General features: G+C 38.7%; 2 long non-coding RNA genes across 2 annotated transcripts; both read left to right on the top strand.

Annotated features, from left to right (window-relative positions):
- The first annotated feature begins 842 nt into the window (after positions 1-842).
- LOC120063534 lies at positions 843-1,780 on the top strand. The gene is made up of 3 exons (XR_005478521.1): positions 843-934; positions 1,076-1,132; positions 1,643-1,780. It is a non-coding gene; the product is annotated as an uncharacterized LOC120063534 (long non-coding RNA).
- Positions 1,781-2,822: 1,042 nt separating this feature from the next.
- Positions 2,823-3,251, top strand: LOC120063580. The gene is made up of 3 exons (XR_005478527.1): positions 2,823-2,906; positions 3,068-3,086; positions 3,196-3,251. It is a non-coding gene; the product is annotated as an uncharacterized LOC120063580 (long non-coding RNA).
- The last annotated feature ends 19,687 nt before the right edge of the window (positions 3,252-22,938 follow it).

Below are 22,938 nucleotides of genomic sequence, written 5' to 3' on the forward strand. Positions count from 1 at the left end.
CAAGCAGGGTTTGTTCGTTCGGTTCTACCCGAGCAGGGTTTGTTCGTTCGGTTCTACCCGAGCAGGATTAGTTTGGCTCTACCCGAGCAGGGTTTGTTCATTCGTTTCTACCCGAGCAGGATTAGTTTGGCTCTACCCGAGCAGGGTTTGTTCATTCGCTTCTACCCGAGCAGGATTAGTTTGGCTCTACCCGAGCAGGGTTTGTTCGTTCGGTTCTACCCGAGCAGGATTAGTTTGGCTCTACCCGAGCAGGGTTTGTTCATTCGGTTCTACCCGAGCAGGATTAGTTTGGCTCTACCCGAACAGGGTTTGTCTCTTCCTCCAGAGCAGGGAGAGGGAGATCTGTGGAATCACTGCACACCATACAAGCAAGCAAAATTGTCCGTGTGATTCAATTTGATTTCACACGTGAGAATGTAAGGAATTAAGTGAAAGGCAATCGCTGTAAACACACAGCACACATGATTAAACATCATAAATATGCATGATATCAAATAAGACATGCTGATACGTACTATAAAGAGAATGGCAGGCTCTAGTTTAGTAAGAGTCAGTGTCACTTGTGACATATACTTTACATTCAAATAGAGTGATGCAAAAAGGAGTCTCTGTCCTTTCCTAACAGATCCAAAACCAGACATTACAGTCCATTTTGATGAGGACTTCACCATCATCTGTTTGATTCCTGGATCCGTCAGTCCTGACACCACCTGTAACCTGTATGTTGGAGAGCAGAGTCAGCCATCCTTCACAGCAAAGATCTGGAAAGAAAAAAGCAAAGGTTCCAAACAGTGGTTCTGTAGATTCACTGTAACTGAGAGGGATATTATCAGAACTCTTCAGTCAGTGAGGCGTAAGGAGGTGAGCTGTGACTACAGAGTGAGCTCAGGACCAAACTCTCTTTCTCCACGCAGTGATGGGAAAAGCTTTGCACGTGAGTCATTATCTAAACAAATCTATCAGGGCTGCAGGTCTTCATGATCTGACTCACTTTGATTTTAGCATCTTCTTAGTATGACTATACTCATTCTGACCAACAAACTAAATACCACATTTCAATCCCAAATGATTTTAGATCTGGTGGGAGTTCACATCAGTGATCCAACAACTATACAGACACCTTCTATGGCAGGTAGGCTACACATGTGTGCTTTTATAGTGGCACTGCTGTTATTTTAAAGCAACAAAAGTTTCAGCAATAAGAATAATTGTCTTAATGTGTAAATTAAGCTGTTCTATAGATATGACACCAGCCTCAACACCAATGTCTGGGATCATCAGCACAAGTAATAGAATGTCTGTGTTCATCTAGTCGAGTGTTTAGATCATATCTATGCGCTTTTTGGCTTCTGCTGTTAGATACATGGTGACCTTATTCTAGGAAGCTGTCATACAACAATCAACACCTTATCTGTCCTGAAAGACTTGATTACCTTATGAATTGGTCTTATCATCTCTATAATGAGGAGAAATATAATCTACCAGGGCTAGAAGCAATCTGTCCGTAGTGATTTTTATAGTCCTACTTTGCCCATTTTGAATAGATAAATCATGAAGGTATTTCAAAAGGCCAACAACACCATGATGATCATTAATACGATCATGAATAAAATGCTAATTTCATTAATATATGTTTTCTCAGTGGGTTTGACTCCAGGTCCTAGATCTACTTTGCCTCCCAGCACGACAGTGAGTCCTACAGAAGGTGTGTTGGGCCTCTAAATTACCATCTCTGCAAGTTCCAATTATACAGTCAAGCGTTAAGATTACGGGCCTGTAAAATTAAGTGACCCAAATGTGAATGTAAAACCTTATTCTTGTGTAGTCATATTGCTTCCCATTTGTTTCGACTGTTACTTGTACCTTTACCCCAGACACCACAGTGACACCAACTACCAGTACGTAGATCCACCAATTTAAACTTAGTTTGCAAGTACAATATCTTTGTTCACATTCATTCACTAAAGCTCTGACCGGTTAACTAATAGATTCATAGCTGCTTGTAATTTCAGTCCAGATTTTTAACCATTTTTAGTCCATCTGATTTGTAGGTAATGTGTATTGTACTTCTCTCTTTCTGCTTATTGAAATACCTTAGATATTATATTAATTTACATTTGTTCTTGTGTAATATGAGAAATCTCTTCTCACCAGGTTTGACCTCCCCTTTGACCCCTAGCATGGCTGTGAATCCTTCATCAGGTCTCTTAGTCATCTTTATCTAGTTAGCAAATATAAGTAAAACAAATAGAGTAGCTTATCTTCTCCATGTTTTTTTTTCCATCACAAATTTGCCTCATTACAAAAAGAGGTTGATATTTGATTGATTAAAATCAACCCATTTAAATGTATTTTTGTATAATCAGATCCAATGATTTGCTTTGCATCAGGGTCGACTGTTTGCTGTACTTTGACCACTGACACCCCAGCGAGTCCAACTGAAAGTAAGTATAGCCAATAGGTTTCATTTAGTTTGCTAAATATTTTTGTCTATTAAAGCATAAACCAGTTTTGCAAATATAGCCAAATGTAAATTCAGTCAAAGGTTTAGGATTAATCAAACAATTTGTTTATTCTTAGAAATATTTACATAACTCTGTTATTAAACTGTCCTTCTCTCTTGCATGTGCCCAGGAGGTCAAAGCTCCACAGAAAGTGATGTGGAATCAAACAGTCAAGAAAGCATTCTGGGTAAGTATCCTTTTCGAGCTGTCTTTTCTCACACATATGAAAACAGAGCTGTGCACATTATCTTAGAAGAACAATAATGTGGTCCAAGAGCTAATGACCTCTCCCGTTGCCGTCATGTCACCAAATAGTGGGGCGATTATGGCAGGCAGCAGTGGCTTCTGGAGTGGGCGTGCTCCTGGTAGGATTGACAGCTGTCTGTCTCTGCAGGAGGACCAGTGAGTACATTTGATTATGCATAACAAATCATTTGCAAATTTACCGTGCTGACATTAATGTAAGTGACTTTGGCATGGGTTAATTTATCAACTCATTTTGATCATATTGTATAGGTTAGACTATATTCAATATAATTAATTTATCCTCATTTGTTTTTCAGAGAAAAACTATTCTCAGAGGTAAGAATTCCGCTTGTGAATATGATGTAGATTGTATCAACCTTTAGTTCTGTATTGTCCATGATGAGATGTTCTTACCACAACCTTCTTATACTTTTATGTTGTACAGACCTACAGCCAGACAGGATGATCACAGCCAATGTATGTTCTAAACAAAATACATCAACATAGACACACATACAACTTACCTAACTATATACAGGCATGTACAAACACTGTAATTCCATTTTCATTGTGTTTCAGTTGTAGATGATTTGGTGTCTATGGGAGCGGTGAGCAGTGGAGTCATGGTGAATATTCTAAATTACAGTGGTATCTGTACACATATACCCCTCTGACAGAGGAGGCTGGTGGTATGAGTTATAGGAGGACAGGCTCATTGTAATGATTGTAATGGATTTAATAGGACGGAGTCAAACAAATCAAACACATCAAAACTATGTGTTTGACTCCATTCCATTAATTCCATTTCAACGATTACAATGAGACCGTCCTCCTATAACTCCTCTCACCAGCATCCTCTGCCCTCTGCCCTCTGACTGTCTGATCTGAGGATCAAGACCTTAATGTTACATTAGTAGTGCTTCCAACATATGAATGTTCAAAGTATCAAACCAACAGCTATATTTATTTACAGATTTATATGGTCATTTTTTTAAATTACCAAATAAGATGTTTTTCACCAAAAACGGTTTCTGAATACATTAAATCATGTTAAACCTTGTAAATGTGTTCATAAGTAGGTACATAGTTTATGTAAAATCAAATAACCTACATCTTGCATTGGACATGTGTAGACCTCAGAATGACACAAAACCCACAAACACTTCCTGTGATACAAAGGAGGGTGCAGTTCATGTCACGAGTTAGAAAGTAGAATAGACAGTCAGTTTGTTACGACTGGAGGATTAAAAGTCTCTCTCTTCTCTCTCTTCTTCTCCCTCTCTCTCTACTACAGGTGGATTCAGGAGATGCTGGAATTGATTCTCAGATCCCTTCTGTACTGCCCACGTTCATGCCCTCAGGTTTGTCCCTCAGATCTCGGGACCATCTGCAAGTGCACAGCTACTGTACATGCTTGAACTTTGTGCCTAACCTTTTCAACCATATCAAAATGCATATATGACACTTAAAACAGAAATGAATGTGTCAGAGCATCAGCAGTGTGAGAATAGAGCTGTAGATCTGCAGGGTGGTTTGAGTCAGGAGGAGAAGTGTGAAATGACATCAAGCCCTGTTACTTGCACTTCTTCTGTTTGGCTGTTACTAACGCAATAGGGCAAACTCGACTAAGTAACACACATGCAATGTAGACATGTAAAATACACATGACCCCCCTCAAACACACACTCATACATACATACACAACTTCTTACTCATGGAATTCTCTCTCTCTGTGATGTGCAGGTCCCGTTGATGTGGATACACAGGCATTTGCAAATGAACATGTAAGTACAGCACAAATGTCCTATTCGTTGTAATATATTATATTGTTATATTACTATATATGGCATTGTTTTCACAGACAGACTGACTAGAGGATACAAGTATCTCTCTTTCTCTCACTGTGTTTTATGACTTTCAGTTTAAGATTGGTGTTACATCCTCATAAAATACACCTTACATTTACTGTACTGTAGATTTGACGCCCTAAAGTGAATCTGTTTCTTTCCTCTAGTCTGATACGTACCACGTATACAGCTCAATCCCCGACAGACCAGCAACCTCAGCCCAGCCGGATGGGTTGTACAGTCTTCTGCAGACAAACTGACACTACACCTCTGGCTTTCTGTAGCTATGTCTCACACATCTCATACAAATACATTCTTTCTCACACGACATCCTTTGTTTATCACACATCCAGTTACTGTAAATAAGTTGCCTAACAGGTAATATTACTACTGTATTACACATGGACAACTGACTTCTGTTACATGTCTATCCATAATATCTGTTACTGTGTTAATATATATATATATATTTTTTTGGAGGGGTCTGGGTCATACTCCCCTTTGAGCATTTTTCTTATTTCTTCCCCCTAGTAAATGCTAAATCTACTGTAATGATGTATATTATATTGACTGTGTGATACCTCCTTCCATAACTGTTGGATACAATTCATTTCCTATTGGGCAAAACATAATCCAAAACACAACCAAAACAAACTGCAAATGCATCCAATAGGTTTGTTGAGTCACAAGCTTGATGTATTTATTGGGTGCGAGGAATATAGGACCAAAATACAAAATGTGTGACTACTTTAATACACTATAAATGAATTTGTCCAAATACTTGTGACTTCCTCAAATGTGGGGACTATATAGATAAAGTGCTTTTATATCTAAATGGTAAAACATACAATGCCTTCAGAAAGTCTTCACACCCCTTGACGTTTTCCACATTTTGTTGTGTTACAGCCTAAATTTAAAATGTATGAAATTGAGATTTTTTTATCACTGGCCTACACACAATACCTCATATCGGGGTAGAAGGTAATCCAGTGGTTAGAGCATTGGACTAGTAACCGAAAGGTTGCAAGATCAAATTCCCGTGCTGACAAGGTAAAAATCTGTTGTTCTGCACCTGAACAAGGCAGTTAACCCACTGTTCCTAGGCCGTCATTGAAAATAAGAATTTGTTCTTAACTGACTTGCCTAGTTAAATAAAGGTAAAAATAAAAATAAATAATGTCAAAGTGGAATTACGTTAAAAAAAAAGTGTGAATGAGTATTCAACACCTTTGTTTTGGAAATCCAAAACAAGTTCAGAAGTAAAATTTTGCTTAACAAGTCGCATAATACGTGTTTATAATAGTGTTTATTATGATTTTTTTATGACTACCTGATCTCTGTACCCAAAACATACAATTATCTGTAAAGATGGTCAGTCACGTAGTGAATTTCAAACACAGATTCAACCATGAAAAACAGGGAGGTTGTCTAATGCCTCACAAAGTACCATTATTGTTAAAAAAAGTAGACATTGAATATCCCTTTGAGCAAGATGAAGTTATTAATTACACTTTGGATGGTGTACCAATATACCCAGTCACAACATATATACTGGCATCATTCTGGAGGAGGCGGGGCCTGGTGTGGGGGGAGGCGACTAACTAACAAACCTGTACACTGCCTCTGATGCATGTGGTGGAGCCAGGCCAGCTCAAAGGGCGGGCTTAGCGGGAAAGGAGGAGGATGAGGAGCCAGGAGATCTGCATGTTTGTTTATCTCGCTCTCTCCAAGCAGTGAAATTGTTTACACGTGGAAACGTTTTCTTGCTTTAGAATTGATTCAAGTGGTATTGAATTTATTTCTTCTTGTTTTTGCAGTCATTAATGCAGATGCTTAAAGGCTTTCTCTTGTGGAAGAATTGGGAAGGTAAACAGCTGGCATGTTGAGGATCCACATGGCTAGTGACTTTTTTCGCTCTCCTTTTCTCTCCACCCAAAATCTCTCTTCCTTTTCTCTCTTTAACCCTAAAATCTCTCCTTTCTCCCTTTTCTTACTCCCAATATGTTCTCTTCCATGTTTGTCTTCCTCTGCCCCTCTTCTCAATCACCCCAGTCTTTGCCCATTTCACCAAATCGCTCTTCTTTCTGGGAGGAGTGATGTGACTAGCTACAGTGCACTGCTGTGGACAAAATCAAATTTATCACTGGATCAAGCAAGTGATGGGTTCTTGACTTGTTTCTATTGGACGAGCTAAACGCGACGTTGGGCCTGATTGGATCAGGACTGAGTCGGAATATGCTCAGCTTGAAGCCCCGCACTCTTGGCCTGGCCTGTTGGATCTGCCCCTGCTGAGACTATAAACTAATCTATAAACTGAATGAACATACTTGAAGAGCTGTGAAACTGCTCAGACTTTCAGTGCTTCCGTACTGTTTCTATTAGTGAAATGAAATGTCAACTTTTTATTTTTTAAAACAAATAAACATGCAGTTTTGAAGATGAAGGATTGAGTCAACACACCCAGTTTCTATTTCAACCTCATGTTTTTGATGTGTAGAAAATATTGCCTATATTGACAAGCTAGTCGAGCTCTAACAATGTCCTCAAAGATGGAAGGCAGGCGAGACCTTTCTAGCCAATGAGGGCAGATAAGTGTGACCGTGTCATAGATAGGTCGCATCTGTGACAGCTTCAATGGCGTTGTCTATGCTCTCCATTTTAAAGTATTACATTTCCTTCAATGGCAGATTTCTCCTGACTCGTAGGAATTCCCACCCAGTTGACTATGTTAAAATAATGTAAGCCCTCCATTTCAATGTCAATGCTACAATGGGTTAACCATAAGTATCCCAACAGGCACAACTCCAATATAAATTGTTTTTTCAGTTGCAGAAATGCCACATGCGTCCACAACCTAACAATTACAAAACTTGGATTCGATCAAATAACCCCCACGTGGAAAATTGGCAAATATTTGTTGACCAAATTCAACTCATTGACCTCCATACGAATTACTCACGTCGTGGACAGATTCTGGGCAGAGTAAAAACTTGCTTCACTTCTTCCCGTGTATCCTTTTTCAAATCCAGGCCTTGAGGTCCACAGCATTAATGATTTATTTTTCTCCTTAGGGGTGGTTGAGTAAAAGCTGGTTAAACTTCCAGGGAATAAAGAACCAGGAGCACCAGTGGACAGCAATGTTCTGGTTTGGGTACCTTTGAATATCAAACTGAAGACCCAATTAGTTCTTGCACCCCCTTGTGGACAAACTGAAATGGTACAACATGTTGCATTGCACCATTGTGGGCACTGACCCATAACAGAAAAGTTTTGAATAATTTCCCATAGCTTCATAGTTATGGGAAATGTTTGTTTTGAGATGGTTCGTTCTAACTGTATAGAAAGACTGCTAATACAAACCAGCAGCATCATAAATTCCATGGTGGAGAGAACAGTGAAAGACCAGTATCAGGGCCGTCCCTCAGGAGATGTCATGTCCAGTGTGTTCCAGGCTCAGATGGATCTCAACTATCTGCACACTCACTGTACCAGATTTCCCCAACGAATCGTGCCATGGTTATCAACCTATGATGGATGAACAACAAAGTCCTGACTGTGTAGAAAACAACTTAACCATCAATATTTTCCAGGAACCGGGAAGTCACTGTACTAGTGATGCAATTAATCTGGCAGAAGAGGGTACTGATTAAGCAGGTGCAAGAAACAAGAACTTAACAGCTTTTTATTTATATATATATAAACTTGCATCAGTGAATCATTAAACATCTTTACAAACCCCTAGCTACCACCGACACTTATCTACAGGAAAAGTGGAGATTACATTTTACAGCAGCTAGGTCTACACTTAAATGCCACAAACAAGTAGTACAAAACACTGCTTTATTTAAAAACATATAAAGTGGATAAAAGGAGTGCAGTCACTCTGCTGCTGCCCCCATTGCCTCGTTTCCCTGTGGTTGTAGCTTCAGGAGCAGCAGTGTCCCCTTCATCACCCTCTGCAGGCTTCTGGAAAGCTTTGGCCTTTGCACCCTTCTTGGCTGCCCCTTCACCCTTGGTAGACTTCTGTGCTTTGTGTTGATCCTCAGCTGTCCCCTCTTCCCCATTGTCCTATTCGACTTGGGCTTCTTAGCAGGGGCCACCTTGGAAGCAGATGCTTTTCCGGACTTCCTGAGTTTTGCATCCTGAAAGATGAAAATGACAGGTTTGCAATGCTGCTGGTTTGTGGTAGCATTTACAATTTGAGATTCAATTTAACATGGTAAAGCCCAAATAGGGAACAGTACCCATGACAAAAGTGTAAGAAAAAGTCCCTATACACCAAAACCACTTGAACAATGCCAATAGTCAGAACATAACTGACCACACTTGCCTCTGAAGGTTTCTCCTTCTGCTTTTTGGCTGTAGCCTTTTTCTTCTCAGCTTCTAGAGACAAGAGTTAGTGTGTATGCATGCAATCATGGACACAATGAGGAGAAGTGAGATACCCATACAAGTCGTTGAATGAGCAATGTTAAATGTCCTCCATTACAATGGGTGTAGCTCAATAACAATGATCCCATACAATTGGGCAGATTATAGGGTGATGTCTAAATCCTAGGAGTGATGAGCACAATCAATTCAGTGGATTCAGTTTACCGGCTTCCTTGTCCTTAGTCTTCTTGGCTTCAACCTTGGCAGCCTTTGGAGCCTTCTCTACATTGGGATCAGTGTTCTCTGTGGCCTTTGGCTTGGGCTCCTTGACCCTACCCCTGACTGCAAGCTGGTAAGGGAAAGTGATCACACGTTGAGCTACATTATATTAAACACCAAGCCCATGTTCAACATGTTTGTCATAATGTTGACTTATCTAATAAACACCACTTTATATTCAAAACTGGTACCATGAAGTTTGACTCATTTGGCAAGTAAGCTACTATCACATTCAGAAAATAAAGTCCATTCAACTTGGATCACATTTTTCTTGATATAATTACTTGGGTTAACAAAGCCTAGTTGCCACAAGGAGCCTATTAAAGTAACTGTCCAGTGGAGATCTCAGTTTATATTCATCCTGTGATGTTACGTTTGTGATGTTACGTTTGATGCCTGAGCTCAGAGGCATGCGTTGAAATCACAGTGTGCCGATGCCCGTATCACTTTATCAGAAGCACGTGATCAATGACGTCCAAAGCTTCATTTCGTCGAACAACCACCTGATTGGTAGAAGACAAAAAGGCTACACTGCACACACTCTATGGGGTGTGGGACATAATCTATAATAATTTGCCTGCTCTAAATTCTTTATACCAGCAGGTGTCACTAGTGTGCACTTGATCAAAGCCTTGAGAATATAACCTATTTTAGACAATTAGCTGGAAAATCTCAATGCTCCAGGAAGCTTTGTTTCCCCATCACTAATCCTATTTGTAGCCAAAGCATAATAAAAAATAAAAAAAAACAAACACCTAGACTTGTTACACAAAACATACAGTTTCGATAATGCTTGCCATTTCCTCATTAAACATTATATCGTGTTGGCTCACTGGCTGAGCTGGCCAATCAGCAGTATACTTGATTTAATATGTTTTTATACAGGTATATGCCCTCACCATTCTGTTGTTGGGGTACGTCCAGGGCCTGATTAACAAAGGGGCTTCCCGGGGCTGACGCGGTTTACCTGAACAGGCGCTGACATTTAGGTACCAGTTAGAGCATTCAAGGTAAACTGATCAGTCCGAGTAGTGTGAACTCGCTTCTTCTTCTCTCCTCCGTTCCTTCCATCCTTTCCTTTCCTTTACTGAGCTTATCAGTTTACCTTCACTGCTCTGGCATATTATTAAACATGACTCACCAAACATAAATGAAATATGAAAACCCTTCTACATTTTAGAGATCGTCAAACTCTCAACCACAAATGCAGGGTTTTTGTAGTTAAACTTTGTGCAGCAGTTAAAAACTTAAAACAGAAGTCGAAGATAAATATTTTTCTCAGACAGACAAGTTAGTTTGTTGGTTATAAAAATCAAATTGTCGGCAGTAATGATACAAAATAAAGCTTGAGAACCTAAAAATAATTACAGATAAATGATTCTGAATGTTCAGCCTCCTTGTCCTCTGCAACATGACATTAGCCCACAGTTGTCATATGAGACATCTGTGGTTTTCCTGTGAACAATCTCCGCATCTGCTTTTCTATTGAAACATGTATTCTTTGTCCCAGTCACTGCCACCATCTTCTGTGAAGTCAGACTAACACTATGTATGTAGCTCTCTAAAAAATGACATTGTTCATCCCTGATATGGCTGGTCATCTGTTTTTGGTCATCCTCCTTTTCGGTGAGTTATTTTTCCACTCCATCTGTTTGTGCTACAGGATATTCCATTCTTCTTTCCCCTCTTTTAGTCTTTTACTTTAGAAACTCTTAATATTTCAACATGTTATGGTTATAATAAGTGTGTCTTATTCCAGTGATCATCCTATTGATTTATATTTCTCTGTCATTATTTTACATTTTGTTCAGGTAAGAATGACCACTGCTTGATAACATGGCTGTGAATGTATTACAGACTGTTCTGCTTCGCCAACTTGTGTAAAGTGTTCCCATCTCATGTTTTCTTATTTTTCATAATGGCAAAAAGAGCATGATAATGACCCATTTTGTTATGTCCAGATACCTTCCAGTACATCAAAGCCAAAGGTCAGTATCATTATTATGAATTTAAAGCTGCAATATGTAACTTTTTGGGCTACCAGACAAAACAACGGGTTACCAAAATATTCAAATAATGATTGACATATTTTCAATAAAAACGTTATTTCGATGAATTCATCCATAAGATTTCATCCTTCCACGAGATGCTGTATACACTGGGTATACAAAACATTAACATGACATAGACTGACCAGGCAAATCCAGTTGAAAGCTATGATCCCTTATTGATGTCACTTGTTAAAGCCACTTAAATCAGTAAATAGATGAAGGCGAGGAGACATGTTGAAGACATGGATTGTGTATGTGTGCCATTCAGAGGGGGAAAGGGCAAGACAACATATTTAAGTGCCTTTGAACGGGGTATGGTAGAAGGTGCCAGAACTGTAACAGTGCTGGGTTTTTCACGCTCAACAGTTTCCTGTGTGTATCAAGAATGGTCCACCACCTTAAGGCCAACTTGACACAACTGTGGAAAGGATTGGAGTCAACATGGGTCAGCATCCCCGTGGAATGAGACAGACAGCAAGATTAATACAAATCTCTGCTGTTGAAAACCAAATGCTAGTCTAAAATAAATGGAATATAATATCTAAATGCTTTTTACAGTGGAGATCAAGTTTATAAATTGCCTGGCTGGGCTGATGAGATAGTGGATTGAGCAGTCAAATGGAATAGTGCATAGACTATTTTTTGTGTTTGTAAACGTTGCTCGCATCGCCTTCGTGCGGCAACGTTTACAAACACAAAAAATTGTCTATTCACTATTCCATTTGACTGCTCAATCCACTATGGTGACAGAACAGAACGCCAACAAAAAAAGCCTCTATTTACATGTTGCTTATGAGTGAATTTCACACTACTTTTGAATTATAATTGGAGTTTAAGGCTCGTATGAATGTCCTGCTTAATATAATGTTTGTGTCATCATTGCAAATCAACTACATTATACTTAAATTACTTCAACTTCATCCAGTAAAATTTGGCTATCTTTTGCTACAGCCTATTGCCATGTCAGTGAGCGTTAGCATTCTAGCTAACAACTTGCTGCATCCAAAATAGTTATTTTACAAAGATCACAACCAAATATAATCTTAGTGACTGTTCAAGCAAGAATCAACACATCATTGTCAGCGTAGGAGAGCCCCCCAAAAGTTATTTTGTTTAGAAGTTAAAAAAAAACTAAATCTAGGCTTTCTTACTGCAGTCAAGAGTCACGTGCATCTGTACGTGACGTCAGTGTGTCGTTCACTGGAAAGTATGGAACGCCATTTGGGCCTTTGCATTTCAAACAAGATACACGTGAAATAACACTGTTTGATGTGTCAAATAACACTATTTGAAGCGTAAAATCAGCTTATTGACCAATCAGGACCTGGATATGACTGTACGTCACATAATCATTTAACACGTTCGTTACTTTTTTTACGTAGTTTTTACAGATTGATTACACTATCAGATGTATTTCATATGTCACAGCGATTCACCGATATGTATGATGCTGGTAATGTTTTGTCTTGTGCACCTGCCGCTGCAGCACAAGTGCAGACACACTTCCTCAAGCTCTGGGACAGTTCTGGTCAGAAAAAAATCCATCATTTCCGTTGTTTGGCTGTTCCCATATAGCAACGTTCCAAAATGAGCATATGTCTAGGTGGAAGGATGAAAATAAAACACATTTACTCAGAACAATAATACGTCTTTAATGAAAGACATGTCCTTCATCTTTTGTTTAAATGTTGGCAACCGTTTAAGCTGAGGATTATTGTGTGATAACTCCCTCCAAAGGGCTGTTCCTGGCACGTTCTCATTGTTTATTGCTTAAATAGACAACAGTGTCTTAATTGTTTTTCTCTTTCAAACTCATATTATATTAAGTGGTACGTTATCTGTATGAGTAGTTAAACATTGAAAATTAATTTATAATTCAATTAAAAAAGACACTCCATCATCCCACTGATCTCACAGATCTTCCTCAGCCCAGTCTAACAGTGATTCCTGCAGTCATCAAAGAGAGAGACTCTGTTCAGCTGAACTGCCAGACTCCTCCATCTGTCTCTGAGTGTTACTTCAAAATGTCTGGGCAAGTAGAATTCACCCTACCATCACCCTGTCATCAGACACTCACAGGAACACTACTGGTGAAGTGGACAGGTCAGAGTTCACCAGCTGAGGTCAAAATACAATGTCAGTACAGTGCTACAGGTTCACAGTTTAGATCCATATACAGTGAGCCTTCAACAGTCACAATTCAGGGTAAGAAGATTGTTTGAATGTTTGTAAACAATGTACTGTTGTGCCATCATTACCATGTTCCTCTTGGGATATGTTATCATACTGTGTGTTGTCATAAGCTATTACATGAAGCAATCAAGGAATATATTATATCTCCTTAATTTCCCATACTGTCGCCGCATAAAGTAATTGACTGAAGATCCTTAAGTCTGAAGTAACAAGGAGGGACTAGGCTATCAGTACATTTCTCAAAACCACAAAATGCTAAATGCTTAATTCACCTATTCTCACAGACATTCCTCAGCTGACAGTGAGTTCTACAGTCATCAGAGAGACAGAATCAGTTCAGCTGAGTTGTGAGACTCCTCCCTCTCTCCCTGTGTCTCACTGTTACTTCTACATAGAGGGGGAGAAGATTCTTCCAGACTCATCGTGTACGCAGACAGGAACTGAGCTGCTGAAGAGGTCTGGTCCAACATTTCCAGCTGTGGTCAAAGTGACATGTTACTACACTGTATGGGAGTCTCACACATCTCCTTTTAGTGACCCTGTCTCAGTCACTGTTCAGGGTAAGTAGGTGGTTCAAACAATCCTACACTTCACTGTTATACCGTATTAATTATGCTCGTTCTGAAAATTAGATCTTCTGTCGTATTTCTTAAACATCTTCATTTCACATAATGACAGGATTTACTGTACTTTGTACAAACATAAATGCTGATATAGTTTAACATTTTATTAATGGATTTTCCATACTGTTAGTATGTATGGATTACCTGTAATGTTTTTTAAATGCAACGTTCAAAGAGACCCACCTCCTCCCAGGCTGACAGTCAGCTCTACAGTCATCAGAGAGAGACTCAGTTCAGCTGAGCTGTCAGACTCCTCCATCTGTCACTGTGTCTCACTGTTACTTTTACACAGAGTAGAGAGATCCTAAACACTCACCCTGTATGCGGTCACTCACGGGGACTGAGCTGCTCTCGTGGGCAGGTCAAAGTTCATCTATTGAGATCAAACTGAGATGTTTTTACACAGTAGAAACTTACTATCCATCGATGCAAAGTGGTTCTGTCTCTCTTACTATTCTTGGAAAGAAATTTAATATTCAGATTGTCTTGAATGATTCTGTTTAAATCACAATCTCATCCAATGTCATTTTAAAAATAGTTGTTGTGAAGACAATAAATATTTGAAATGTACATGTCAAAAGTAGAGTTCTAAGATCCCACGGCAAACAACCACAGAGACAGGCCAAAGTACAATCAAAGGTTCTTTATAAACTCAGCTTGACACAGTAATACACAGTATCACTACGGCCCTATATATAAATAGGCTGGGATTTAGGGCTGTAGGCTAACTAGAAGCAACGGGCCAAACTAACACAGCAGTTGATTCCTGATCGGTGGCCAATGTTCATTCAGGTCCTTCCGAACAGGGTTTGTTCGTTCGGTTCTACCCGAGCAGGATTAGTTTGGCTCTACCCAAACAGGGTTCGTCTCTTCCTCCCGAGCAGGGATCGTTAGTCGATGGCTGGTCTGGTAGTCAATTGCTGGTTTGGTGTTCAATGGCAGGTCGCCTTCTGTCCCTCGCTCCTCACCGGCCTGGCTGCGTGGTACAGTTGGATGTAGCCTCTCAGCTGCGCCAGGCGTGTCCCCCGTGTCTGTAGTCGTAGGGGACAGAAAACAGTGTCCGATTTAAAAATGGCGTTTACTGCGAAAGCATACCATGCGATTATGTTAGGTCAGCACCTAGTCACAGAAAACCATACAGCCATTTTTCCAGCCAAAGAGAGGAGTCACAAAAAGCAGAAATAGAGCTAAAATTAATCGCTAACCTTTGATGATCTTCATCAGATGGCACTCATAGGACTTCATGTTACACAATACATGTATGTTTTGTTCAATAAAGTTCTTATTTCTATCCAAAAATCTCAGTTTACATTGGCGCGTTATGGTCAGAAATGCATTGTCTCAAACAAATGTCCGGTGAAAGTGCAGAGAGCCACATCAAATTACAGAAATACTCACCATAAACATTGATAAACGATACAAGTTTTAAACATACGAATAATGATAAACTTCTCCTTAATGCAACCGCTGTGTCAGATTTCAAAAAGGCTTTACGGAGAAAGCACCCTTTGCAATTATGTTAGGTCTGCACCTAGCCACAGAAACCTATATAGCCATTTTCCAGCCATGGAGAGTGTCAGAAAAGTCAGAAATAGCATTAAAATTAATCACTTACCTTTGATGATCTTCATCTGGTGGCACGTCCAGGTCTCCATGTTAGACAATAAATGTTAGTTTTGATCAATAATGTCCCTCTTTATGACCGAATACCTCCTTTTTGTTCACACGTTTTGTCCAATAATCCGAATGCTTAAGGTGCGTGCACTAATTCCAGACGAAAAGTTTTTAAAAAGTACAATAAAAGTTAGTAGAAACATGCAAAACGATGTTTAAAAACAATCCTCCGGTTGTTTTTGTCATAAATAATCAATAATATTTCAACCGGACAAAAGCTTCGTCAATAGGAAAGGAGAAACAAGAAAGGCGCGTTCCCGATCAGGCGCATGGCTGATGAATGGAAATTTCAACTGGCCACTGATTGAAAGTGCTGTATCTCCCCATTTTCCAGAGTAAAAGCCTGAAACAATGCCTAAAGACTGGCCACATGTAGAGGAAGCCACGGAGCTCATGAACTGGGTCCTAAGTATTTGTATGGTGGATAGGCTTTGAATGGAAAAACAGCCTTTCAAAATAATGGTACTTCCTGGTTGGATTTTCCTCAGGTTTTCACCTGCCATATCAGTTCTGTTATACCCACAGACATTACTTTAACAGTTTTGGAACCTTTAGAGTGTTTTCTATCCACATCTGCTAATTATATGCATATCCTATCTTCTGGGCCTGAGTAGCAGCGAAATGTAAATTCAGTCAAAGGTTTAGGATTAATAAAAACAATTTGTTTCTTCTTAGAAATATTTACATAACTCTGTTATTAAACTGTCCTTCTCTCTTGCATGTGCCCAGGAGGTCAAAGCTCCACAGAAAGTGATGTTGAATCAAACAGTCAAGAAAGCATTCTGGGTAAGTATCCCTTTCTCGCTGTCTTTTCTCACACATTTGAAAACAGAGCTGTGCACATTTTCTTAGACGAACAATAATGTGGTCCAAGAGCTAATGACCTCTCCCGTTGTCATCATGTCACCAAATAGTGGGGCGATTATGGCAGGCAGCAGTGGCTTCTGGAGTGGGCGTGCTCCTGGTAGGATTGACAGCTGTCTGTCTCTGCAGGAGGATCAGTGAGTACATTTGATTATGCATAACAAATCATTTGCAAATTTACCGTGCTGACATTAATGTAAGTGACTTTGGCATGGGTTAATTTATCATCTCATTTTGATCATATTGTATAGGTTAGACTATATTCAATATAATTAATTTAGCCTCATTTGTTTTTCAGAGAAAAACTATTCTCACAGGTAAGAATTCCCCTTGTGAATATGATGCAGATTGTATCAACCTTTAGTTCTGTATTGTCCATGATGAGATGTTCTTACCACAACCTTCTTATACCTTTATGTTGTATAGACCTACAGCCAGACAGGATGTTCACAGCCAATGTATGTTCCAAACAAAATACATCAACATAGACACACATACAACTTACAGAACTATATACACGCATGTACAAACACTGTAATTCCATTTTCATTGTGTTTCTGTTGTAGATGATTTGGTGTCTATGGGAGCGGTGAGCAGCGGAGTCATGGTGAATATTCTACATTACAGTGGTATCTGTACACATATACCCCTCTGACAGAGGAGGCTGGTGGGATGAGTTATAGGAGGACAGGCTCATTGTAATGATTGTAATGGATTTAATAGGACGGAGTCAAACACATCAAACACATCAAAACTACGTGTTCGACTCCATTCTATTCATTCCATTTCAACGATTACAATGAGACCATCCTCCTATAACTCCTCTCACCAGCATCCTCTGCCCTCTGACTGTCTGATCTGAGGATCAATACCTTAATAATACATTAGTATTGCTTCAACATATGAATGTTCAAAGTATCAAGCCAACAGCTGTATTTATTTACAGATGTATATGGTAATTTGTATTTATTACCAAATAAGATGTTTTTTACCAGAAATAATTTCTTAATACATTAATTCATGTTAAACCTTGTAAATGTGTTCCTAAGTAGGTACAGAGTTTAGTCGTATAAACAATGTTTTATCAAATAACCTACATCTTGCATTGGACATGTGTAGACCTCAGAATGACACAAAACTGACAAACACTTCCTGTGATACAGAGGGTGCCGTTCATGTCACGAGTTAGAGAGTTGAATAGACAGACAGTTTTTAGAGTATAGGATAAAAAGTCTCTCTTCTCTCTCTTCTTCTCTCTACTATAGGTGGATTCAGGTGCTGGAATCGATTCTCAGATCCATTCGGTACTGTCCACGTTCATGCCCTCAGGTTTGTCCTTCAGAACTCGGGACCATCTGCAAGTGCACAGCTACTGTACATGCTTAAACGTTGGGCCTAACCTTATCAACCATATCAAAACGCATATATGACACTTAAAACAGAAATGAATGTGTCGGCGCATCTGTGGAGCGTGAGAATAGAGCTGTAGATCTGCAGGGTGGTTTGAGACATGAGGAGAAGTGTGAAATGACATCAAGCCCTGTTACTTGCACTTCTTCTGTTTGGCTGTTACTAACGCAATAGGGCAAACTCGACTAAGTAACACACATGCAATGTAGACATGTAATATACACATGACCCCCCTCAAACACACACTCATACATACATACACAACCTCTTACTCATGGAATTGTCTCTCTCTGTGATGTGCAGGTCCCGTTGATGTGGATACACAGGCATTTGCAAATAAACATGTAAGTACAGCACAAATGTCCTATTCATTGTAATATATTATATTTTTATATTATTAACATTATATGTAGCATTGTTTTCACAGACAGACTGACTAGAGGATAAAAGTATCTCTCTTTCTCTCACTGTGTTTCATGACTTTCAGTTTAAGATTGGTGTTACATCCTCATAAACAAACCTTATGAATTACATTTACTGTACTGTAGATTCAAAGCCCTAAAGTAAATCTGTTTCTTTCCTCTAGTCTGATACGTACCACGTATACAGCTCAATCCCCGACAGACCAGCAACCTCAGCCCAGCCGGATGGGTTGTACAGTCTGCAGGCACACTGAAACTACACCACTGGCTCTCTGTAGCTATGTCTCACACATCTCACACAAATACATTCTTTCTCATATGATATCCTTTGTTTATCACACATCCAGTTACTGTAAATAAGTTGCCTAACAGGTAATATATCTACTGTATTACACATGGACAACTGACTTCTGTTACATGTCTATCCATAAAATCTGTTACTGTATTAATATTTTTATTTTGGGTTTTTTGGAGGGGTCTGGGGCATACTCCCCTTTGAGCATTTTTCTTATTTCTTCTCCCTAGTAAATGCTAAATCTACTGTATTTATGTATATTATGTTGACTGTTTGATACCTCCTTCCATAACAGTTGGATACAATTAATTTCCTATTGGGCAAAACATAATCCAAAACACAACCAAAACAAACTGCAAATGCATACAAACTCAAGTTTGTTGAGTCACAAACTTGATGCATTTATTGGGTTTAAAGGACCAAAATACATAATGTTTGACTACTTTAATACACTATAAATTAATTTGTCCAAATACTTATGACTTCTTGAATTGGGGGGACTATATACATAAAGTGTTTTTATATCTAAATGGTAAAACATACAATACCTTCAGAAAGTATTCACACCCCTTGACTTTTTCCAAATTCTGTTATGTTACAGCCTGAATTTAAAATGTATGAAATTTAGATTTTTTTGTTACTGGCCTACACACAATACCGCATAATATCAAAGTGGAATTATGTTGAAAAAAAAAAATGAAAAAAAAGTGTCAATAAGTATTCAATTCCTTTGTTATGTAAATCCAAAATAAGTCGAATAATACATTACATGGACTCACTCTGTGTGCAATAATAGTGTTTAACATGATTTTTAATGACTACCTCATCAATTATCTGTAAAGTCGGGTCAGTCGCGTAGTGAATTTCAAACACAGATTCACCCAAAAAAACAGGGAGGTTGTCTAATGCCTCACAAAGAAGGAAACTTATTGGTAAAAAAGCAGACATTGAATATCCCTTTGAGCAAGGTGAAGTTATTATTTACACATTGGATGGTGTATCAATATACCCACTCACTACAAAGATACTGGCATCATTCCTAACTTAGTTGCCAGAGAGGAAAAAACCCACTCATATAGATTTCACCATGAGGCCAATGGTGACTTTAAAACAGTTACAGAGTTTAATGGCTGTGATAGGAGAAAACTGAGGATGGATCAACAACATTGTAGTTAATCTACCATACTAACCTAAATGACGGAGTGAAAAGAATGAAGCTTGTACCTGTTTGCAACAAGGCACTAAAGTAATACTGCAAATATTGTGCCAAAGCAATTCACTTTTTGTCCTGAATACAAAATGTTATGTTTGGGGAAAATAGAATACAACACATTACTGAGTACCATTCTCCATATTTTCATGCACAGTGGTGGCTGCATCTTGTTATGGGTATACTTGTAATCATTAAGGGACTGGGGAGTTTTTCAGGATAGAAAATACATGTAATGGAGCTAAACACAGGCAAAGTCCTAGAGGAAAACCTGGTCGAGTCTGCTTTCCACCAGACGCTGGGAGATGAATTCACATTTCAGCAGGATAATAACCTAAAACACAAGGCTAAATATACACTGGAGTTGCTTACCAAGAAGACAGTGAATGTTCCTGAGTGGCAGAGTTACAGTTTTGACTTGAATCTACTTGAAAATCTATGGCAAGACCTGAAAATGGTTGTCTAGCACTGATCAACAACCAATTGGACAGAGCTTGAAGAAATGTGAAAAGAATAATGGGGAAATGTTGCATAATCCAGGTGTGGAAAGCTCTTAGAGACTTAGAGACCCAGAAAGACTCACAGCTGTAATCGCGGCCAAAGGTGCTTCTACAAAGTATTGACTCAGTGGTGTAAATACTTATCGAAATGAGATACTTCTGTATTTCATTTTCAAAAATGTAGCAAAAATTACAAAAAACATGTTTTCACTTTGTCATAATGGGGTATTGTGTGTAGATGTGTGAGATTTAATACTTTTTTAATACATTTTGAATTCAGGCTGTAACACAACAAAATGTGTATTAAGTCAAGGGGTGTGAATACTTTATGAAAATATCCTCAAATAAAGGGGACATTCTGTACTGTCGCCTTATATAAACATTCTATCTTAAATCTAAAATACTGGAGAATAGAGCCATATATATTTTTTGGGCTTCACTGTCCAAATGCATATGGAGGAGAGATTATGACCGATTAAATTATTCCGATTTTTCAGATACCCTTACTTCTGCAACATTAGCTCACGCTTGCTGTATGAGACTGTTGTTTAGGTTTCTGCTCTCTGTGGTTTTGTAGTGAACAAGCTCCACATCTACTTCTCTATTCAAACAATCCTCTGACTCAGTCACACACCTTACTGTGAAGTCAGACTAACAGTATGTAGCTGTCTGACAAATGGCATTGTTCATCCCTGATATGGCTGGTCATCTGTTCTTGGTCATCCTCCTATTTGGTGAGTTATTTCTACATTTCTACAGTTTCATCATCTGTTTGTTCTACAGGATATTCCTCTTCTTCTCTCCCCTCTTTTAGTCTTTTACTTTAGGAACTCTCGATATTTCTGAAACTCTTGACTATGATGAGTGTCTTGTATCTTATTCCGTTAATCATCTTATTTATTTCTCTCTATCATTATTTTACATTTTGTTCAGAAAATAATGGCCATCGCTTGATCCCCATTAATGCATTACAGTAGATTATGCTACTTTACCAATTTGTGTGAAGTGTTCAGGTATCTCATGTAGAATTTGTTTTTTTAGAATGTCAGACGATAACATATTTTATAATTTCTAGATACCTTCCAATCCATCAAAGCCCAAGGTCAGTATCATAATTATGAGTTTTTAGTTACCCTGGAAAAATATAATAATAATCATGGTGTCACGTTCCTGACCTATTGTTCCTTTTTCTTTTATTTATTTAGTTGGTCAGGGCGTGAGTTGGGGTGGGTTGTCTTTGTGTGTTTTTGTATTGTCAAGGGTGTTGTATGGTTTAGGGGGTTAAGTAGAGTAGATGGTTTAGTGTTCAGTGTAGGTGTCTAGGAAAGTCTATGGTTGCCTGAATTGGTTCTCAATTAGAGACAGCTGGTTATTGTTGTCTCTGATTGGGAGCCATATTTAAGGCAGCCATAGGCTTTAGCTGGTTGTGGGTAATTGTCTATGTCTAACGTTAGTAGCTGTGTGTGCACTTTCGTTTGTAGCGTCACGTTCGTGGTTTTTTGTATTAGTTTGTATAGTGTTCGTTTTGTCTTCATCTCCAATAAAAGAAGATGTATTCATATCACTCTGCGTTTTGGTCCGATCCATGCTCCTCCTCAGACGAGGAGGAGAACGAACGTGACACATGGTATTTATTCTTATCATTCAAACGTAACATTAGCTGATAGCGAATCCATATGACACTATGAATTCAACAGGAATGACTGATAAATGATTAATACAATACAGTGCTGAAGGTTGGCAGTTTAAATCCGTATACAGTGAACCTACTTCTGTCCAAATTCAGGGTAAAACAAATGTCTATAGCTGTAAACACTGCAAACACTGTACTGCTCAATTGGTCCTCTAGAAATACGTTATTATTGTCTTTTGTAAAGAGCCGTTGCGTGAAGCAATATATTATATTCCCATTATTTCCCATACTATCGCTGGGAATTATTCTCAAAGATCTAGGGTCTGAAAAAACGAAGTGTGATTGTTTTATGTTTAACGGCTGACAGTACATTTCCCAAACCAGTAACAAAATGCTCAGTTCCTCTGTCCTCTCAGATCTTCCTCAACACAGTCTGGAATATTTTTATGTATGTTGTAATAAGCCATTACTTTAAACAATATATATTTCACATACTATCATTATATGAACGAATGGACTTTATTATCAAAATCCTTTAGTCTCAATAAACATGAAGATAAATGTTTTTAGACATTAAATGTTGATGGATTTACTTGATTTTATAATAGACATGCATATTTAAATCCAATTCAATGGTTGTCAGTAAATTTCTCAAAACAAGTCAAACATTTGAAATACTCCTCTCTTCTGATCTTACAGGCCCTCCTCTTCCCAGGTTGACAGTGAGTCCTGAAGTCATCAGGGATACAGACACAGTTCAGCTGAGATGTCACACTTCTCAATCTACCTCTGTGTCTCAGTGTTACTTCTACATAG

The sequence above is a fragment of the Salvelinus namaycush genome, chromosome 2 (genome assembly GCF_016432855.1).
Source record: "Salvelinus namaycush isolate Seneca chromosome 2, SaNama_1.0, whole genome shotgun sequence".
NCBI classification, from domain to species: domain Eukaryota; kingdom Metazoa; phylum Chordata; class Actinopteri; order Salmoniformes; family Salmonidae; genus Salvelinus; species Salvelinus namaycush.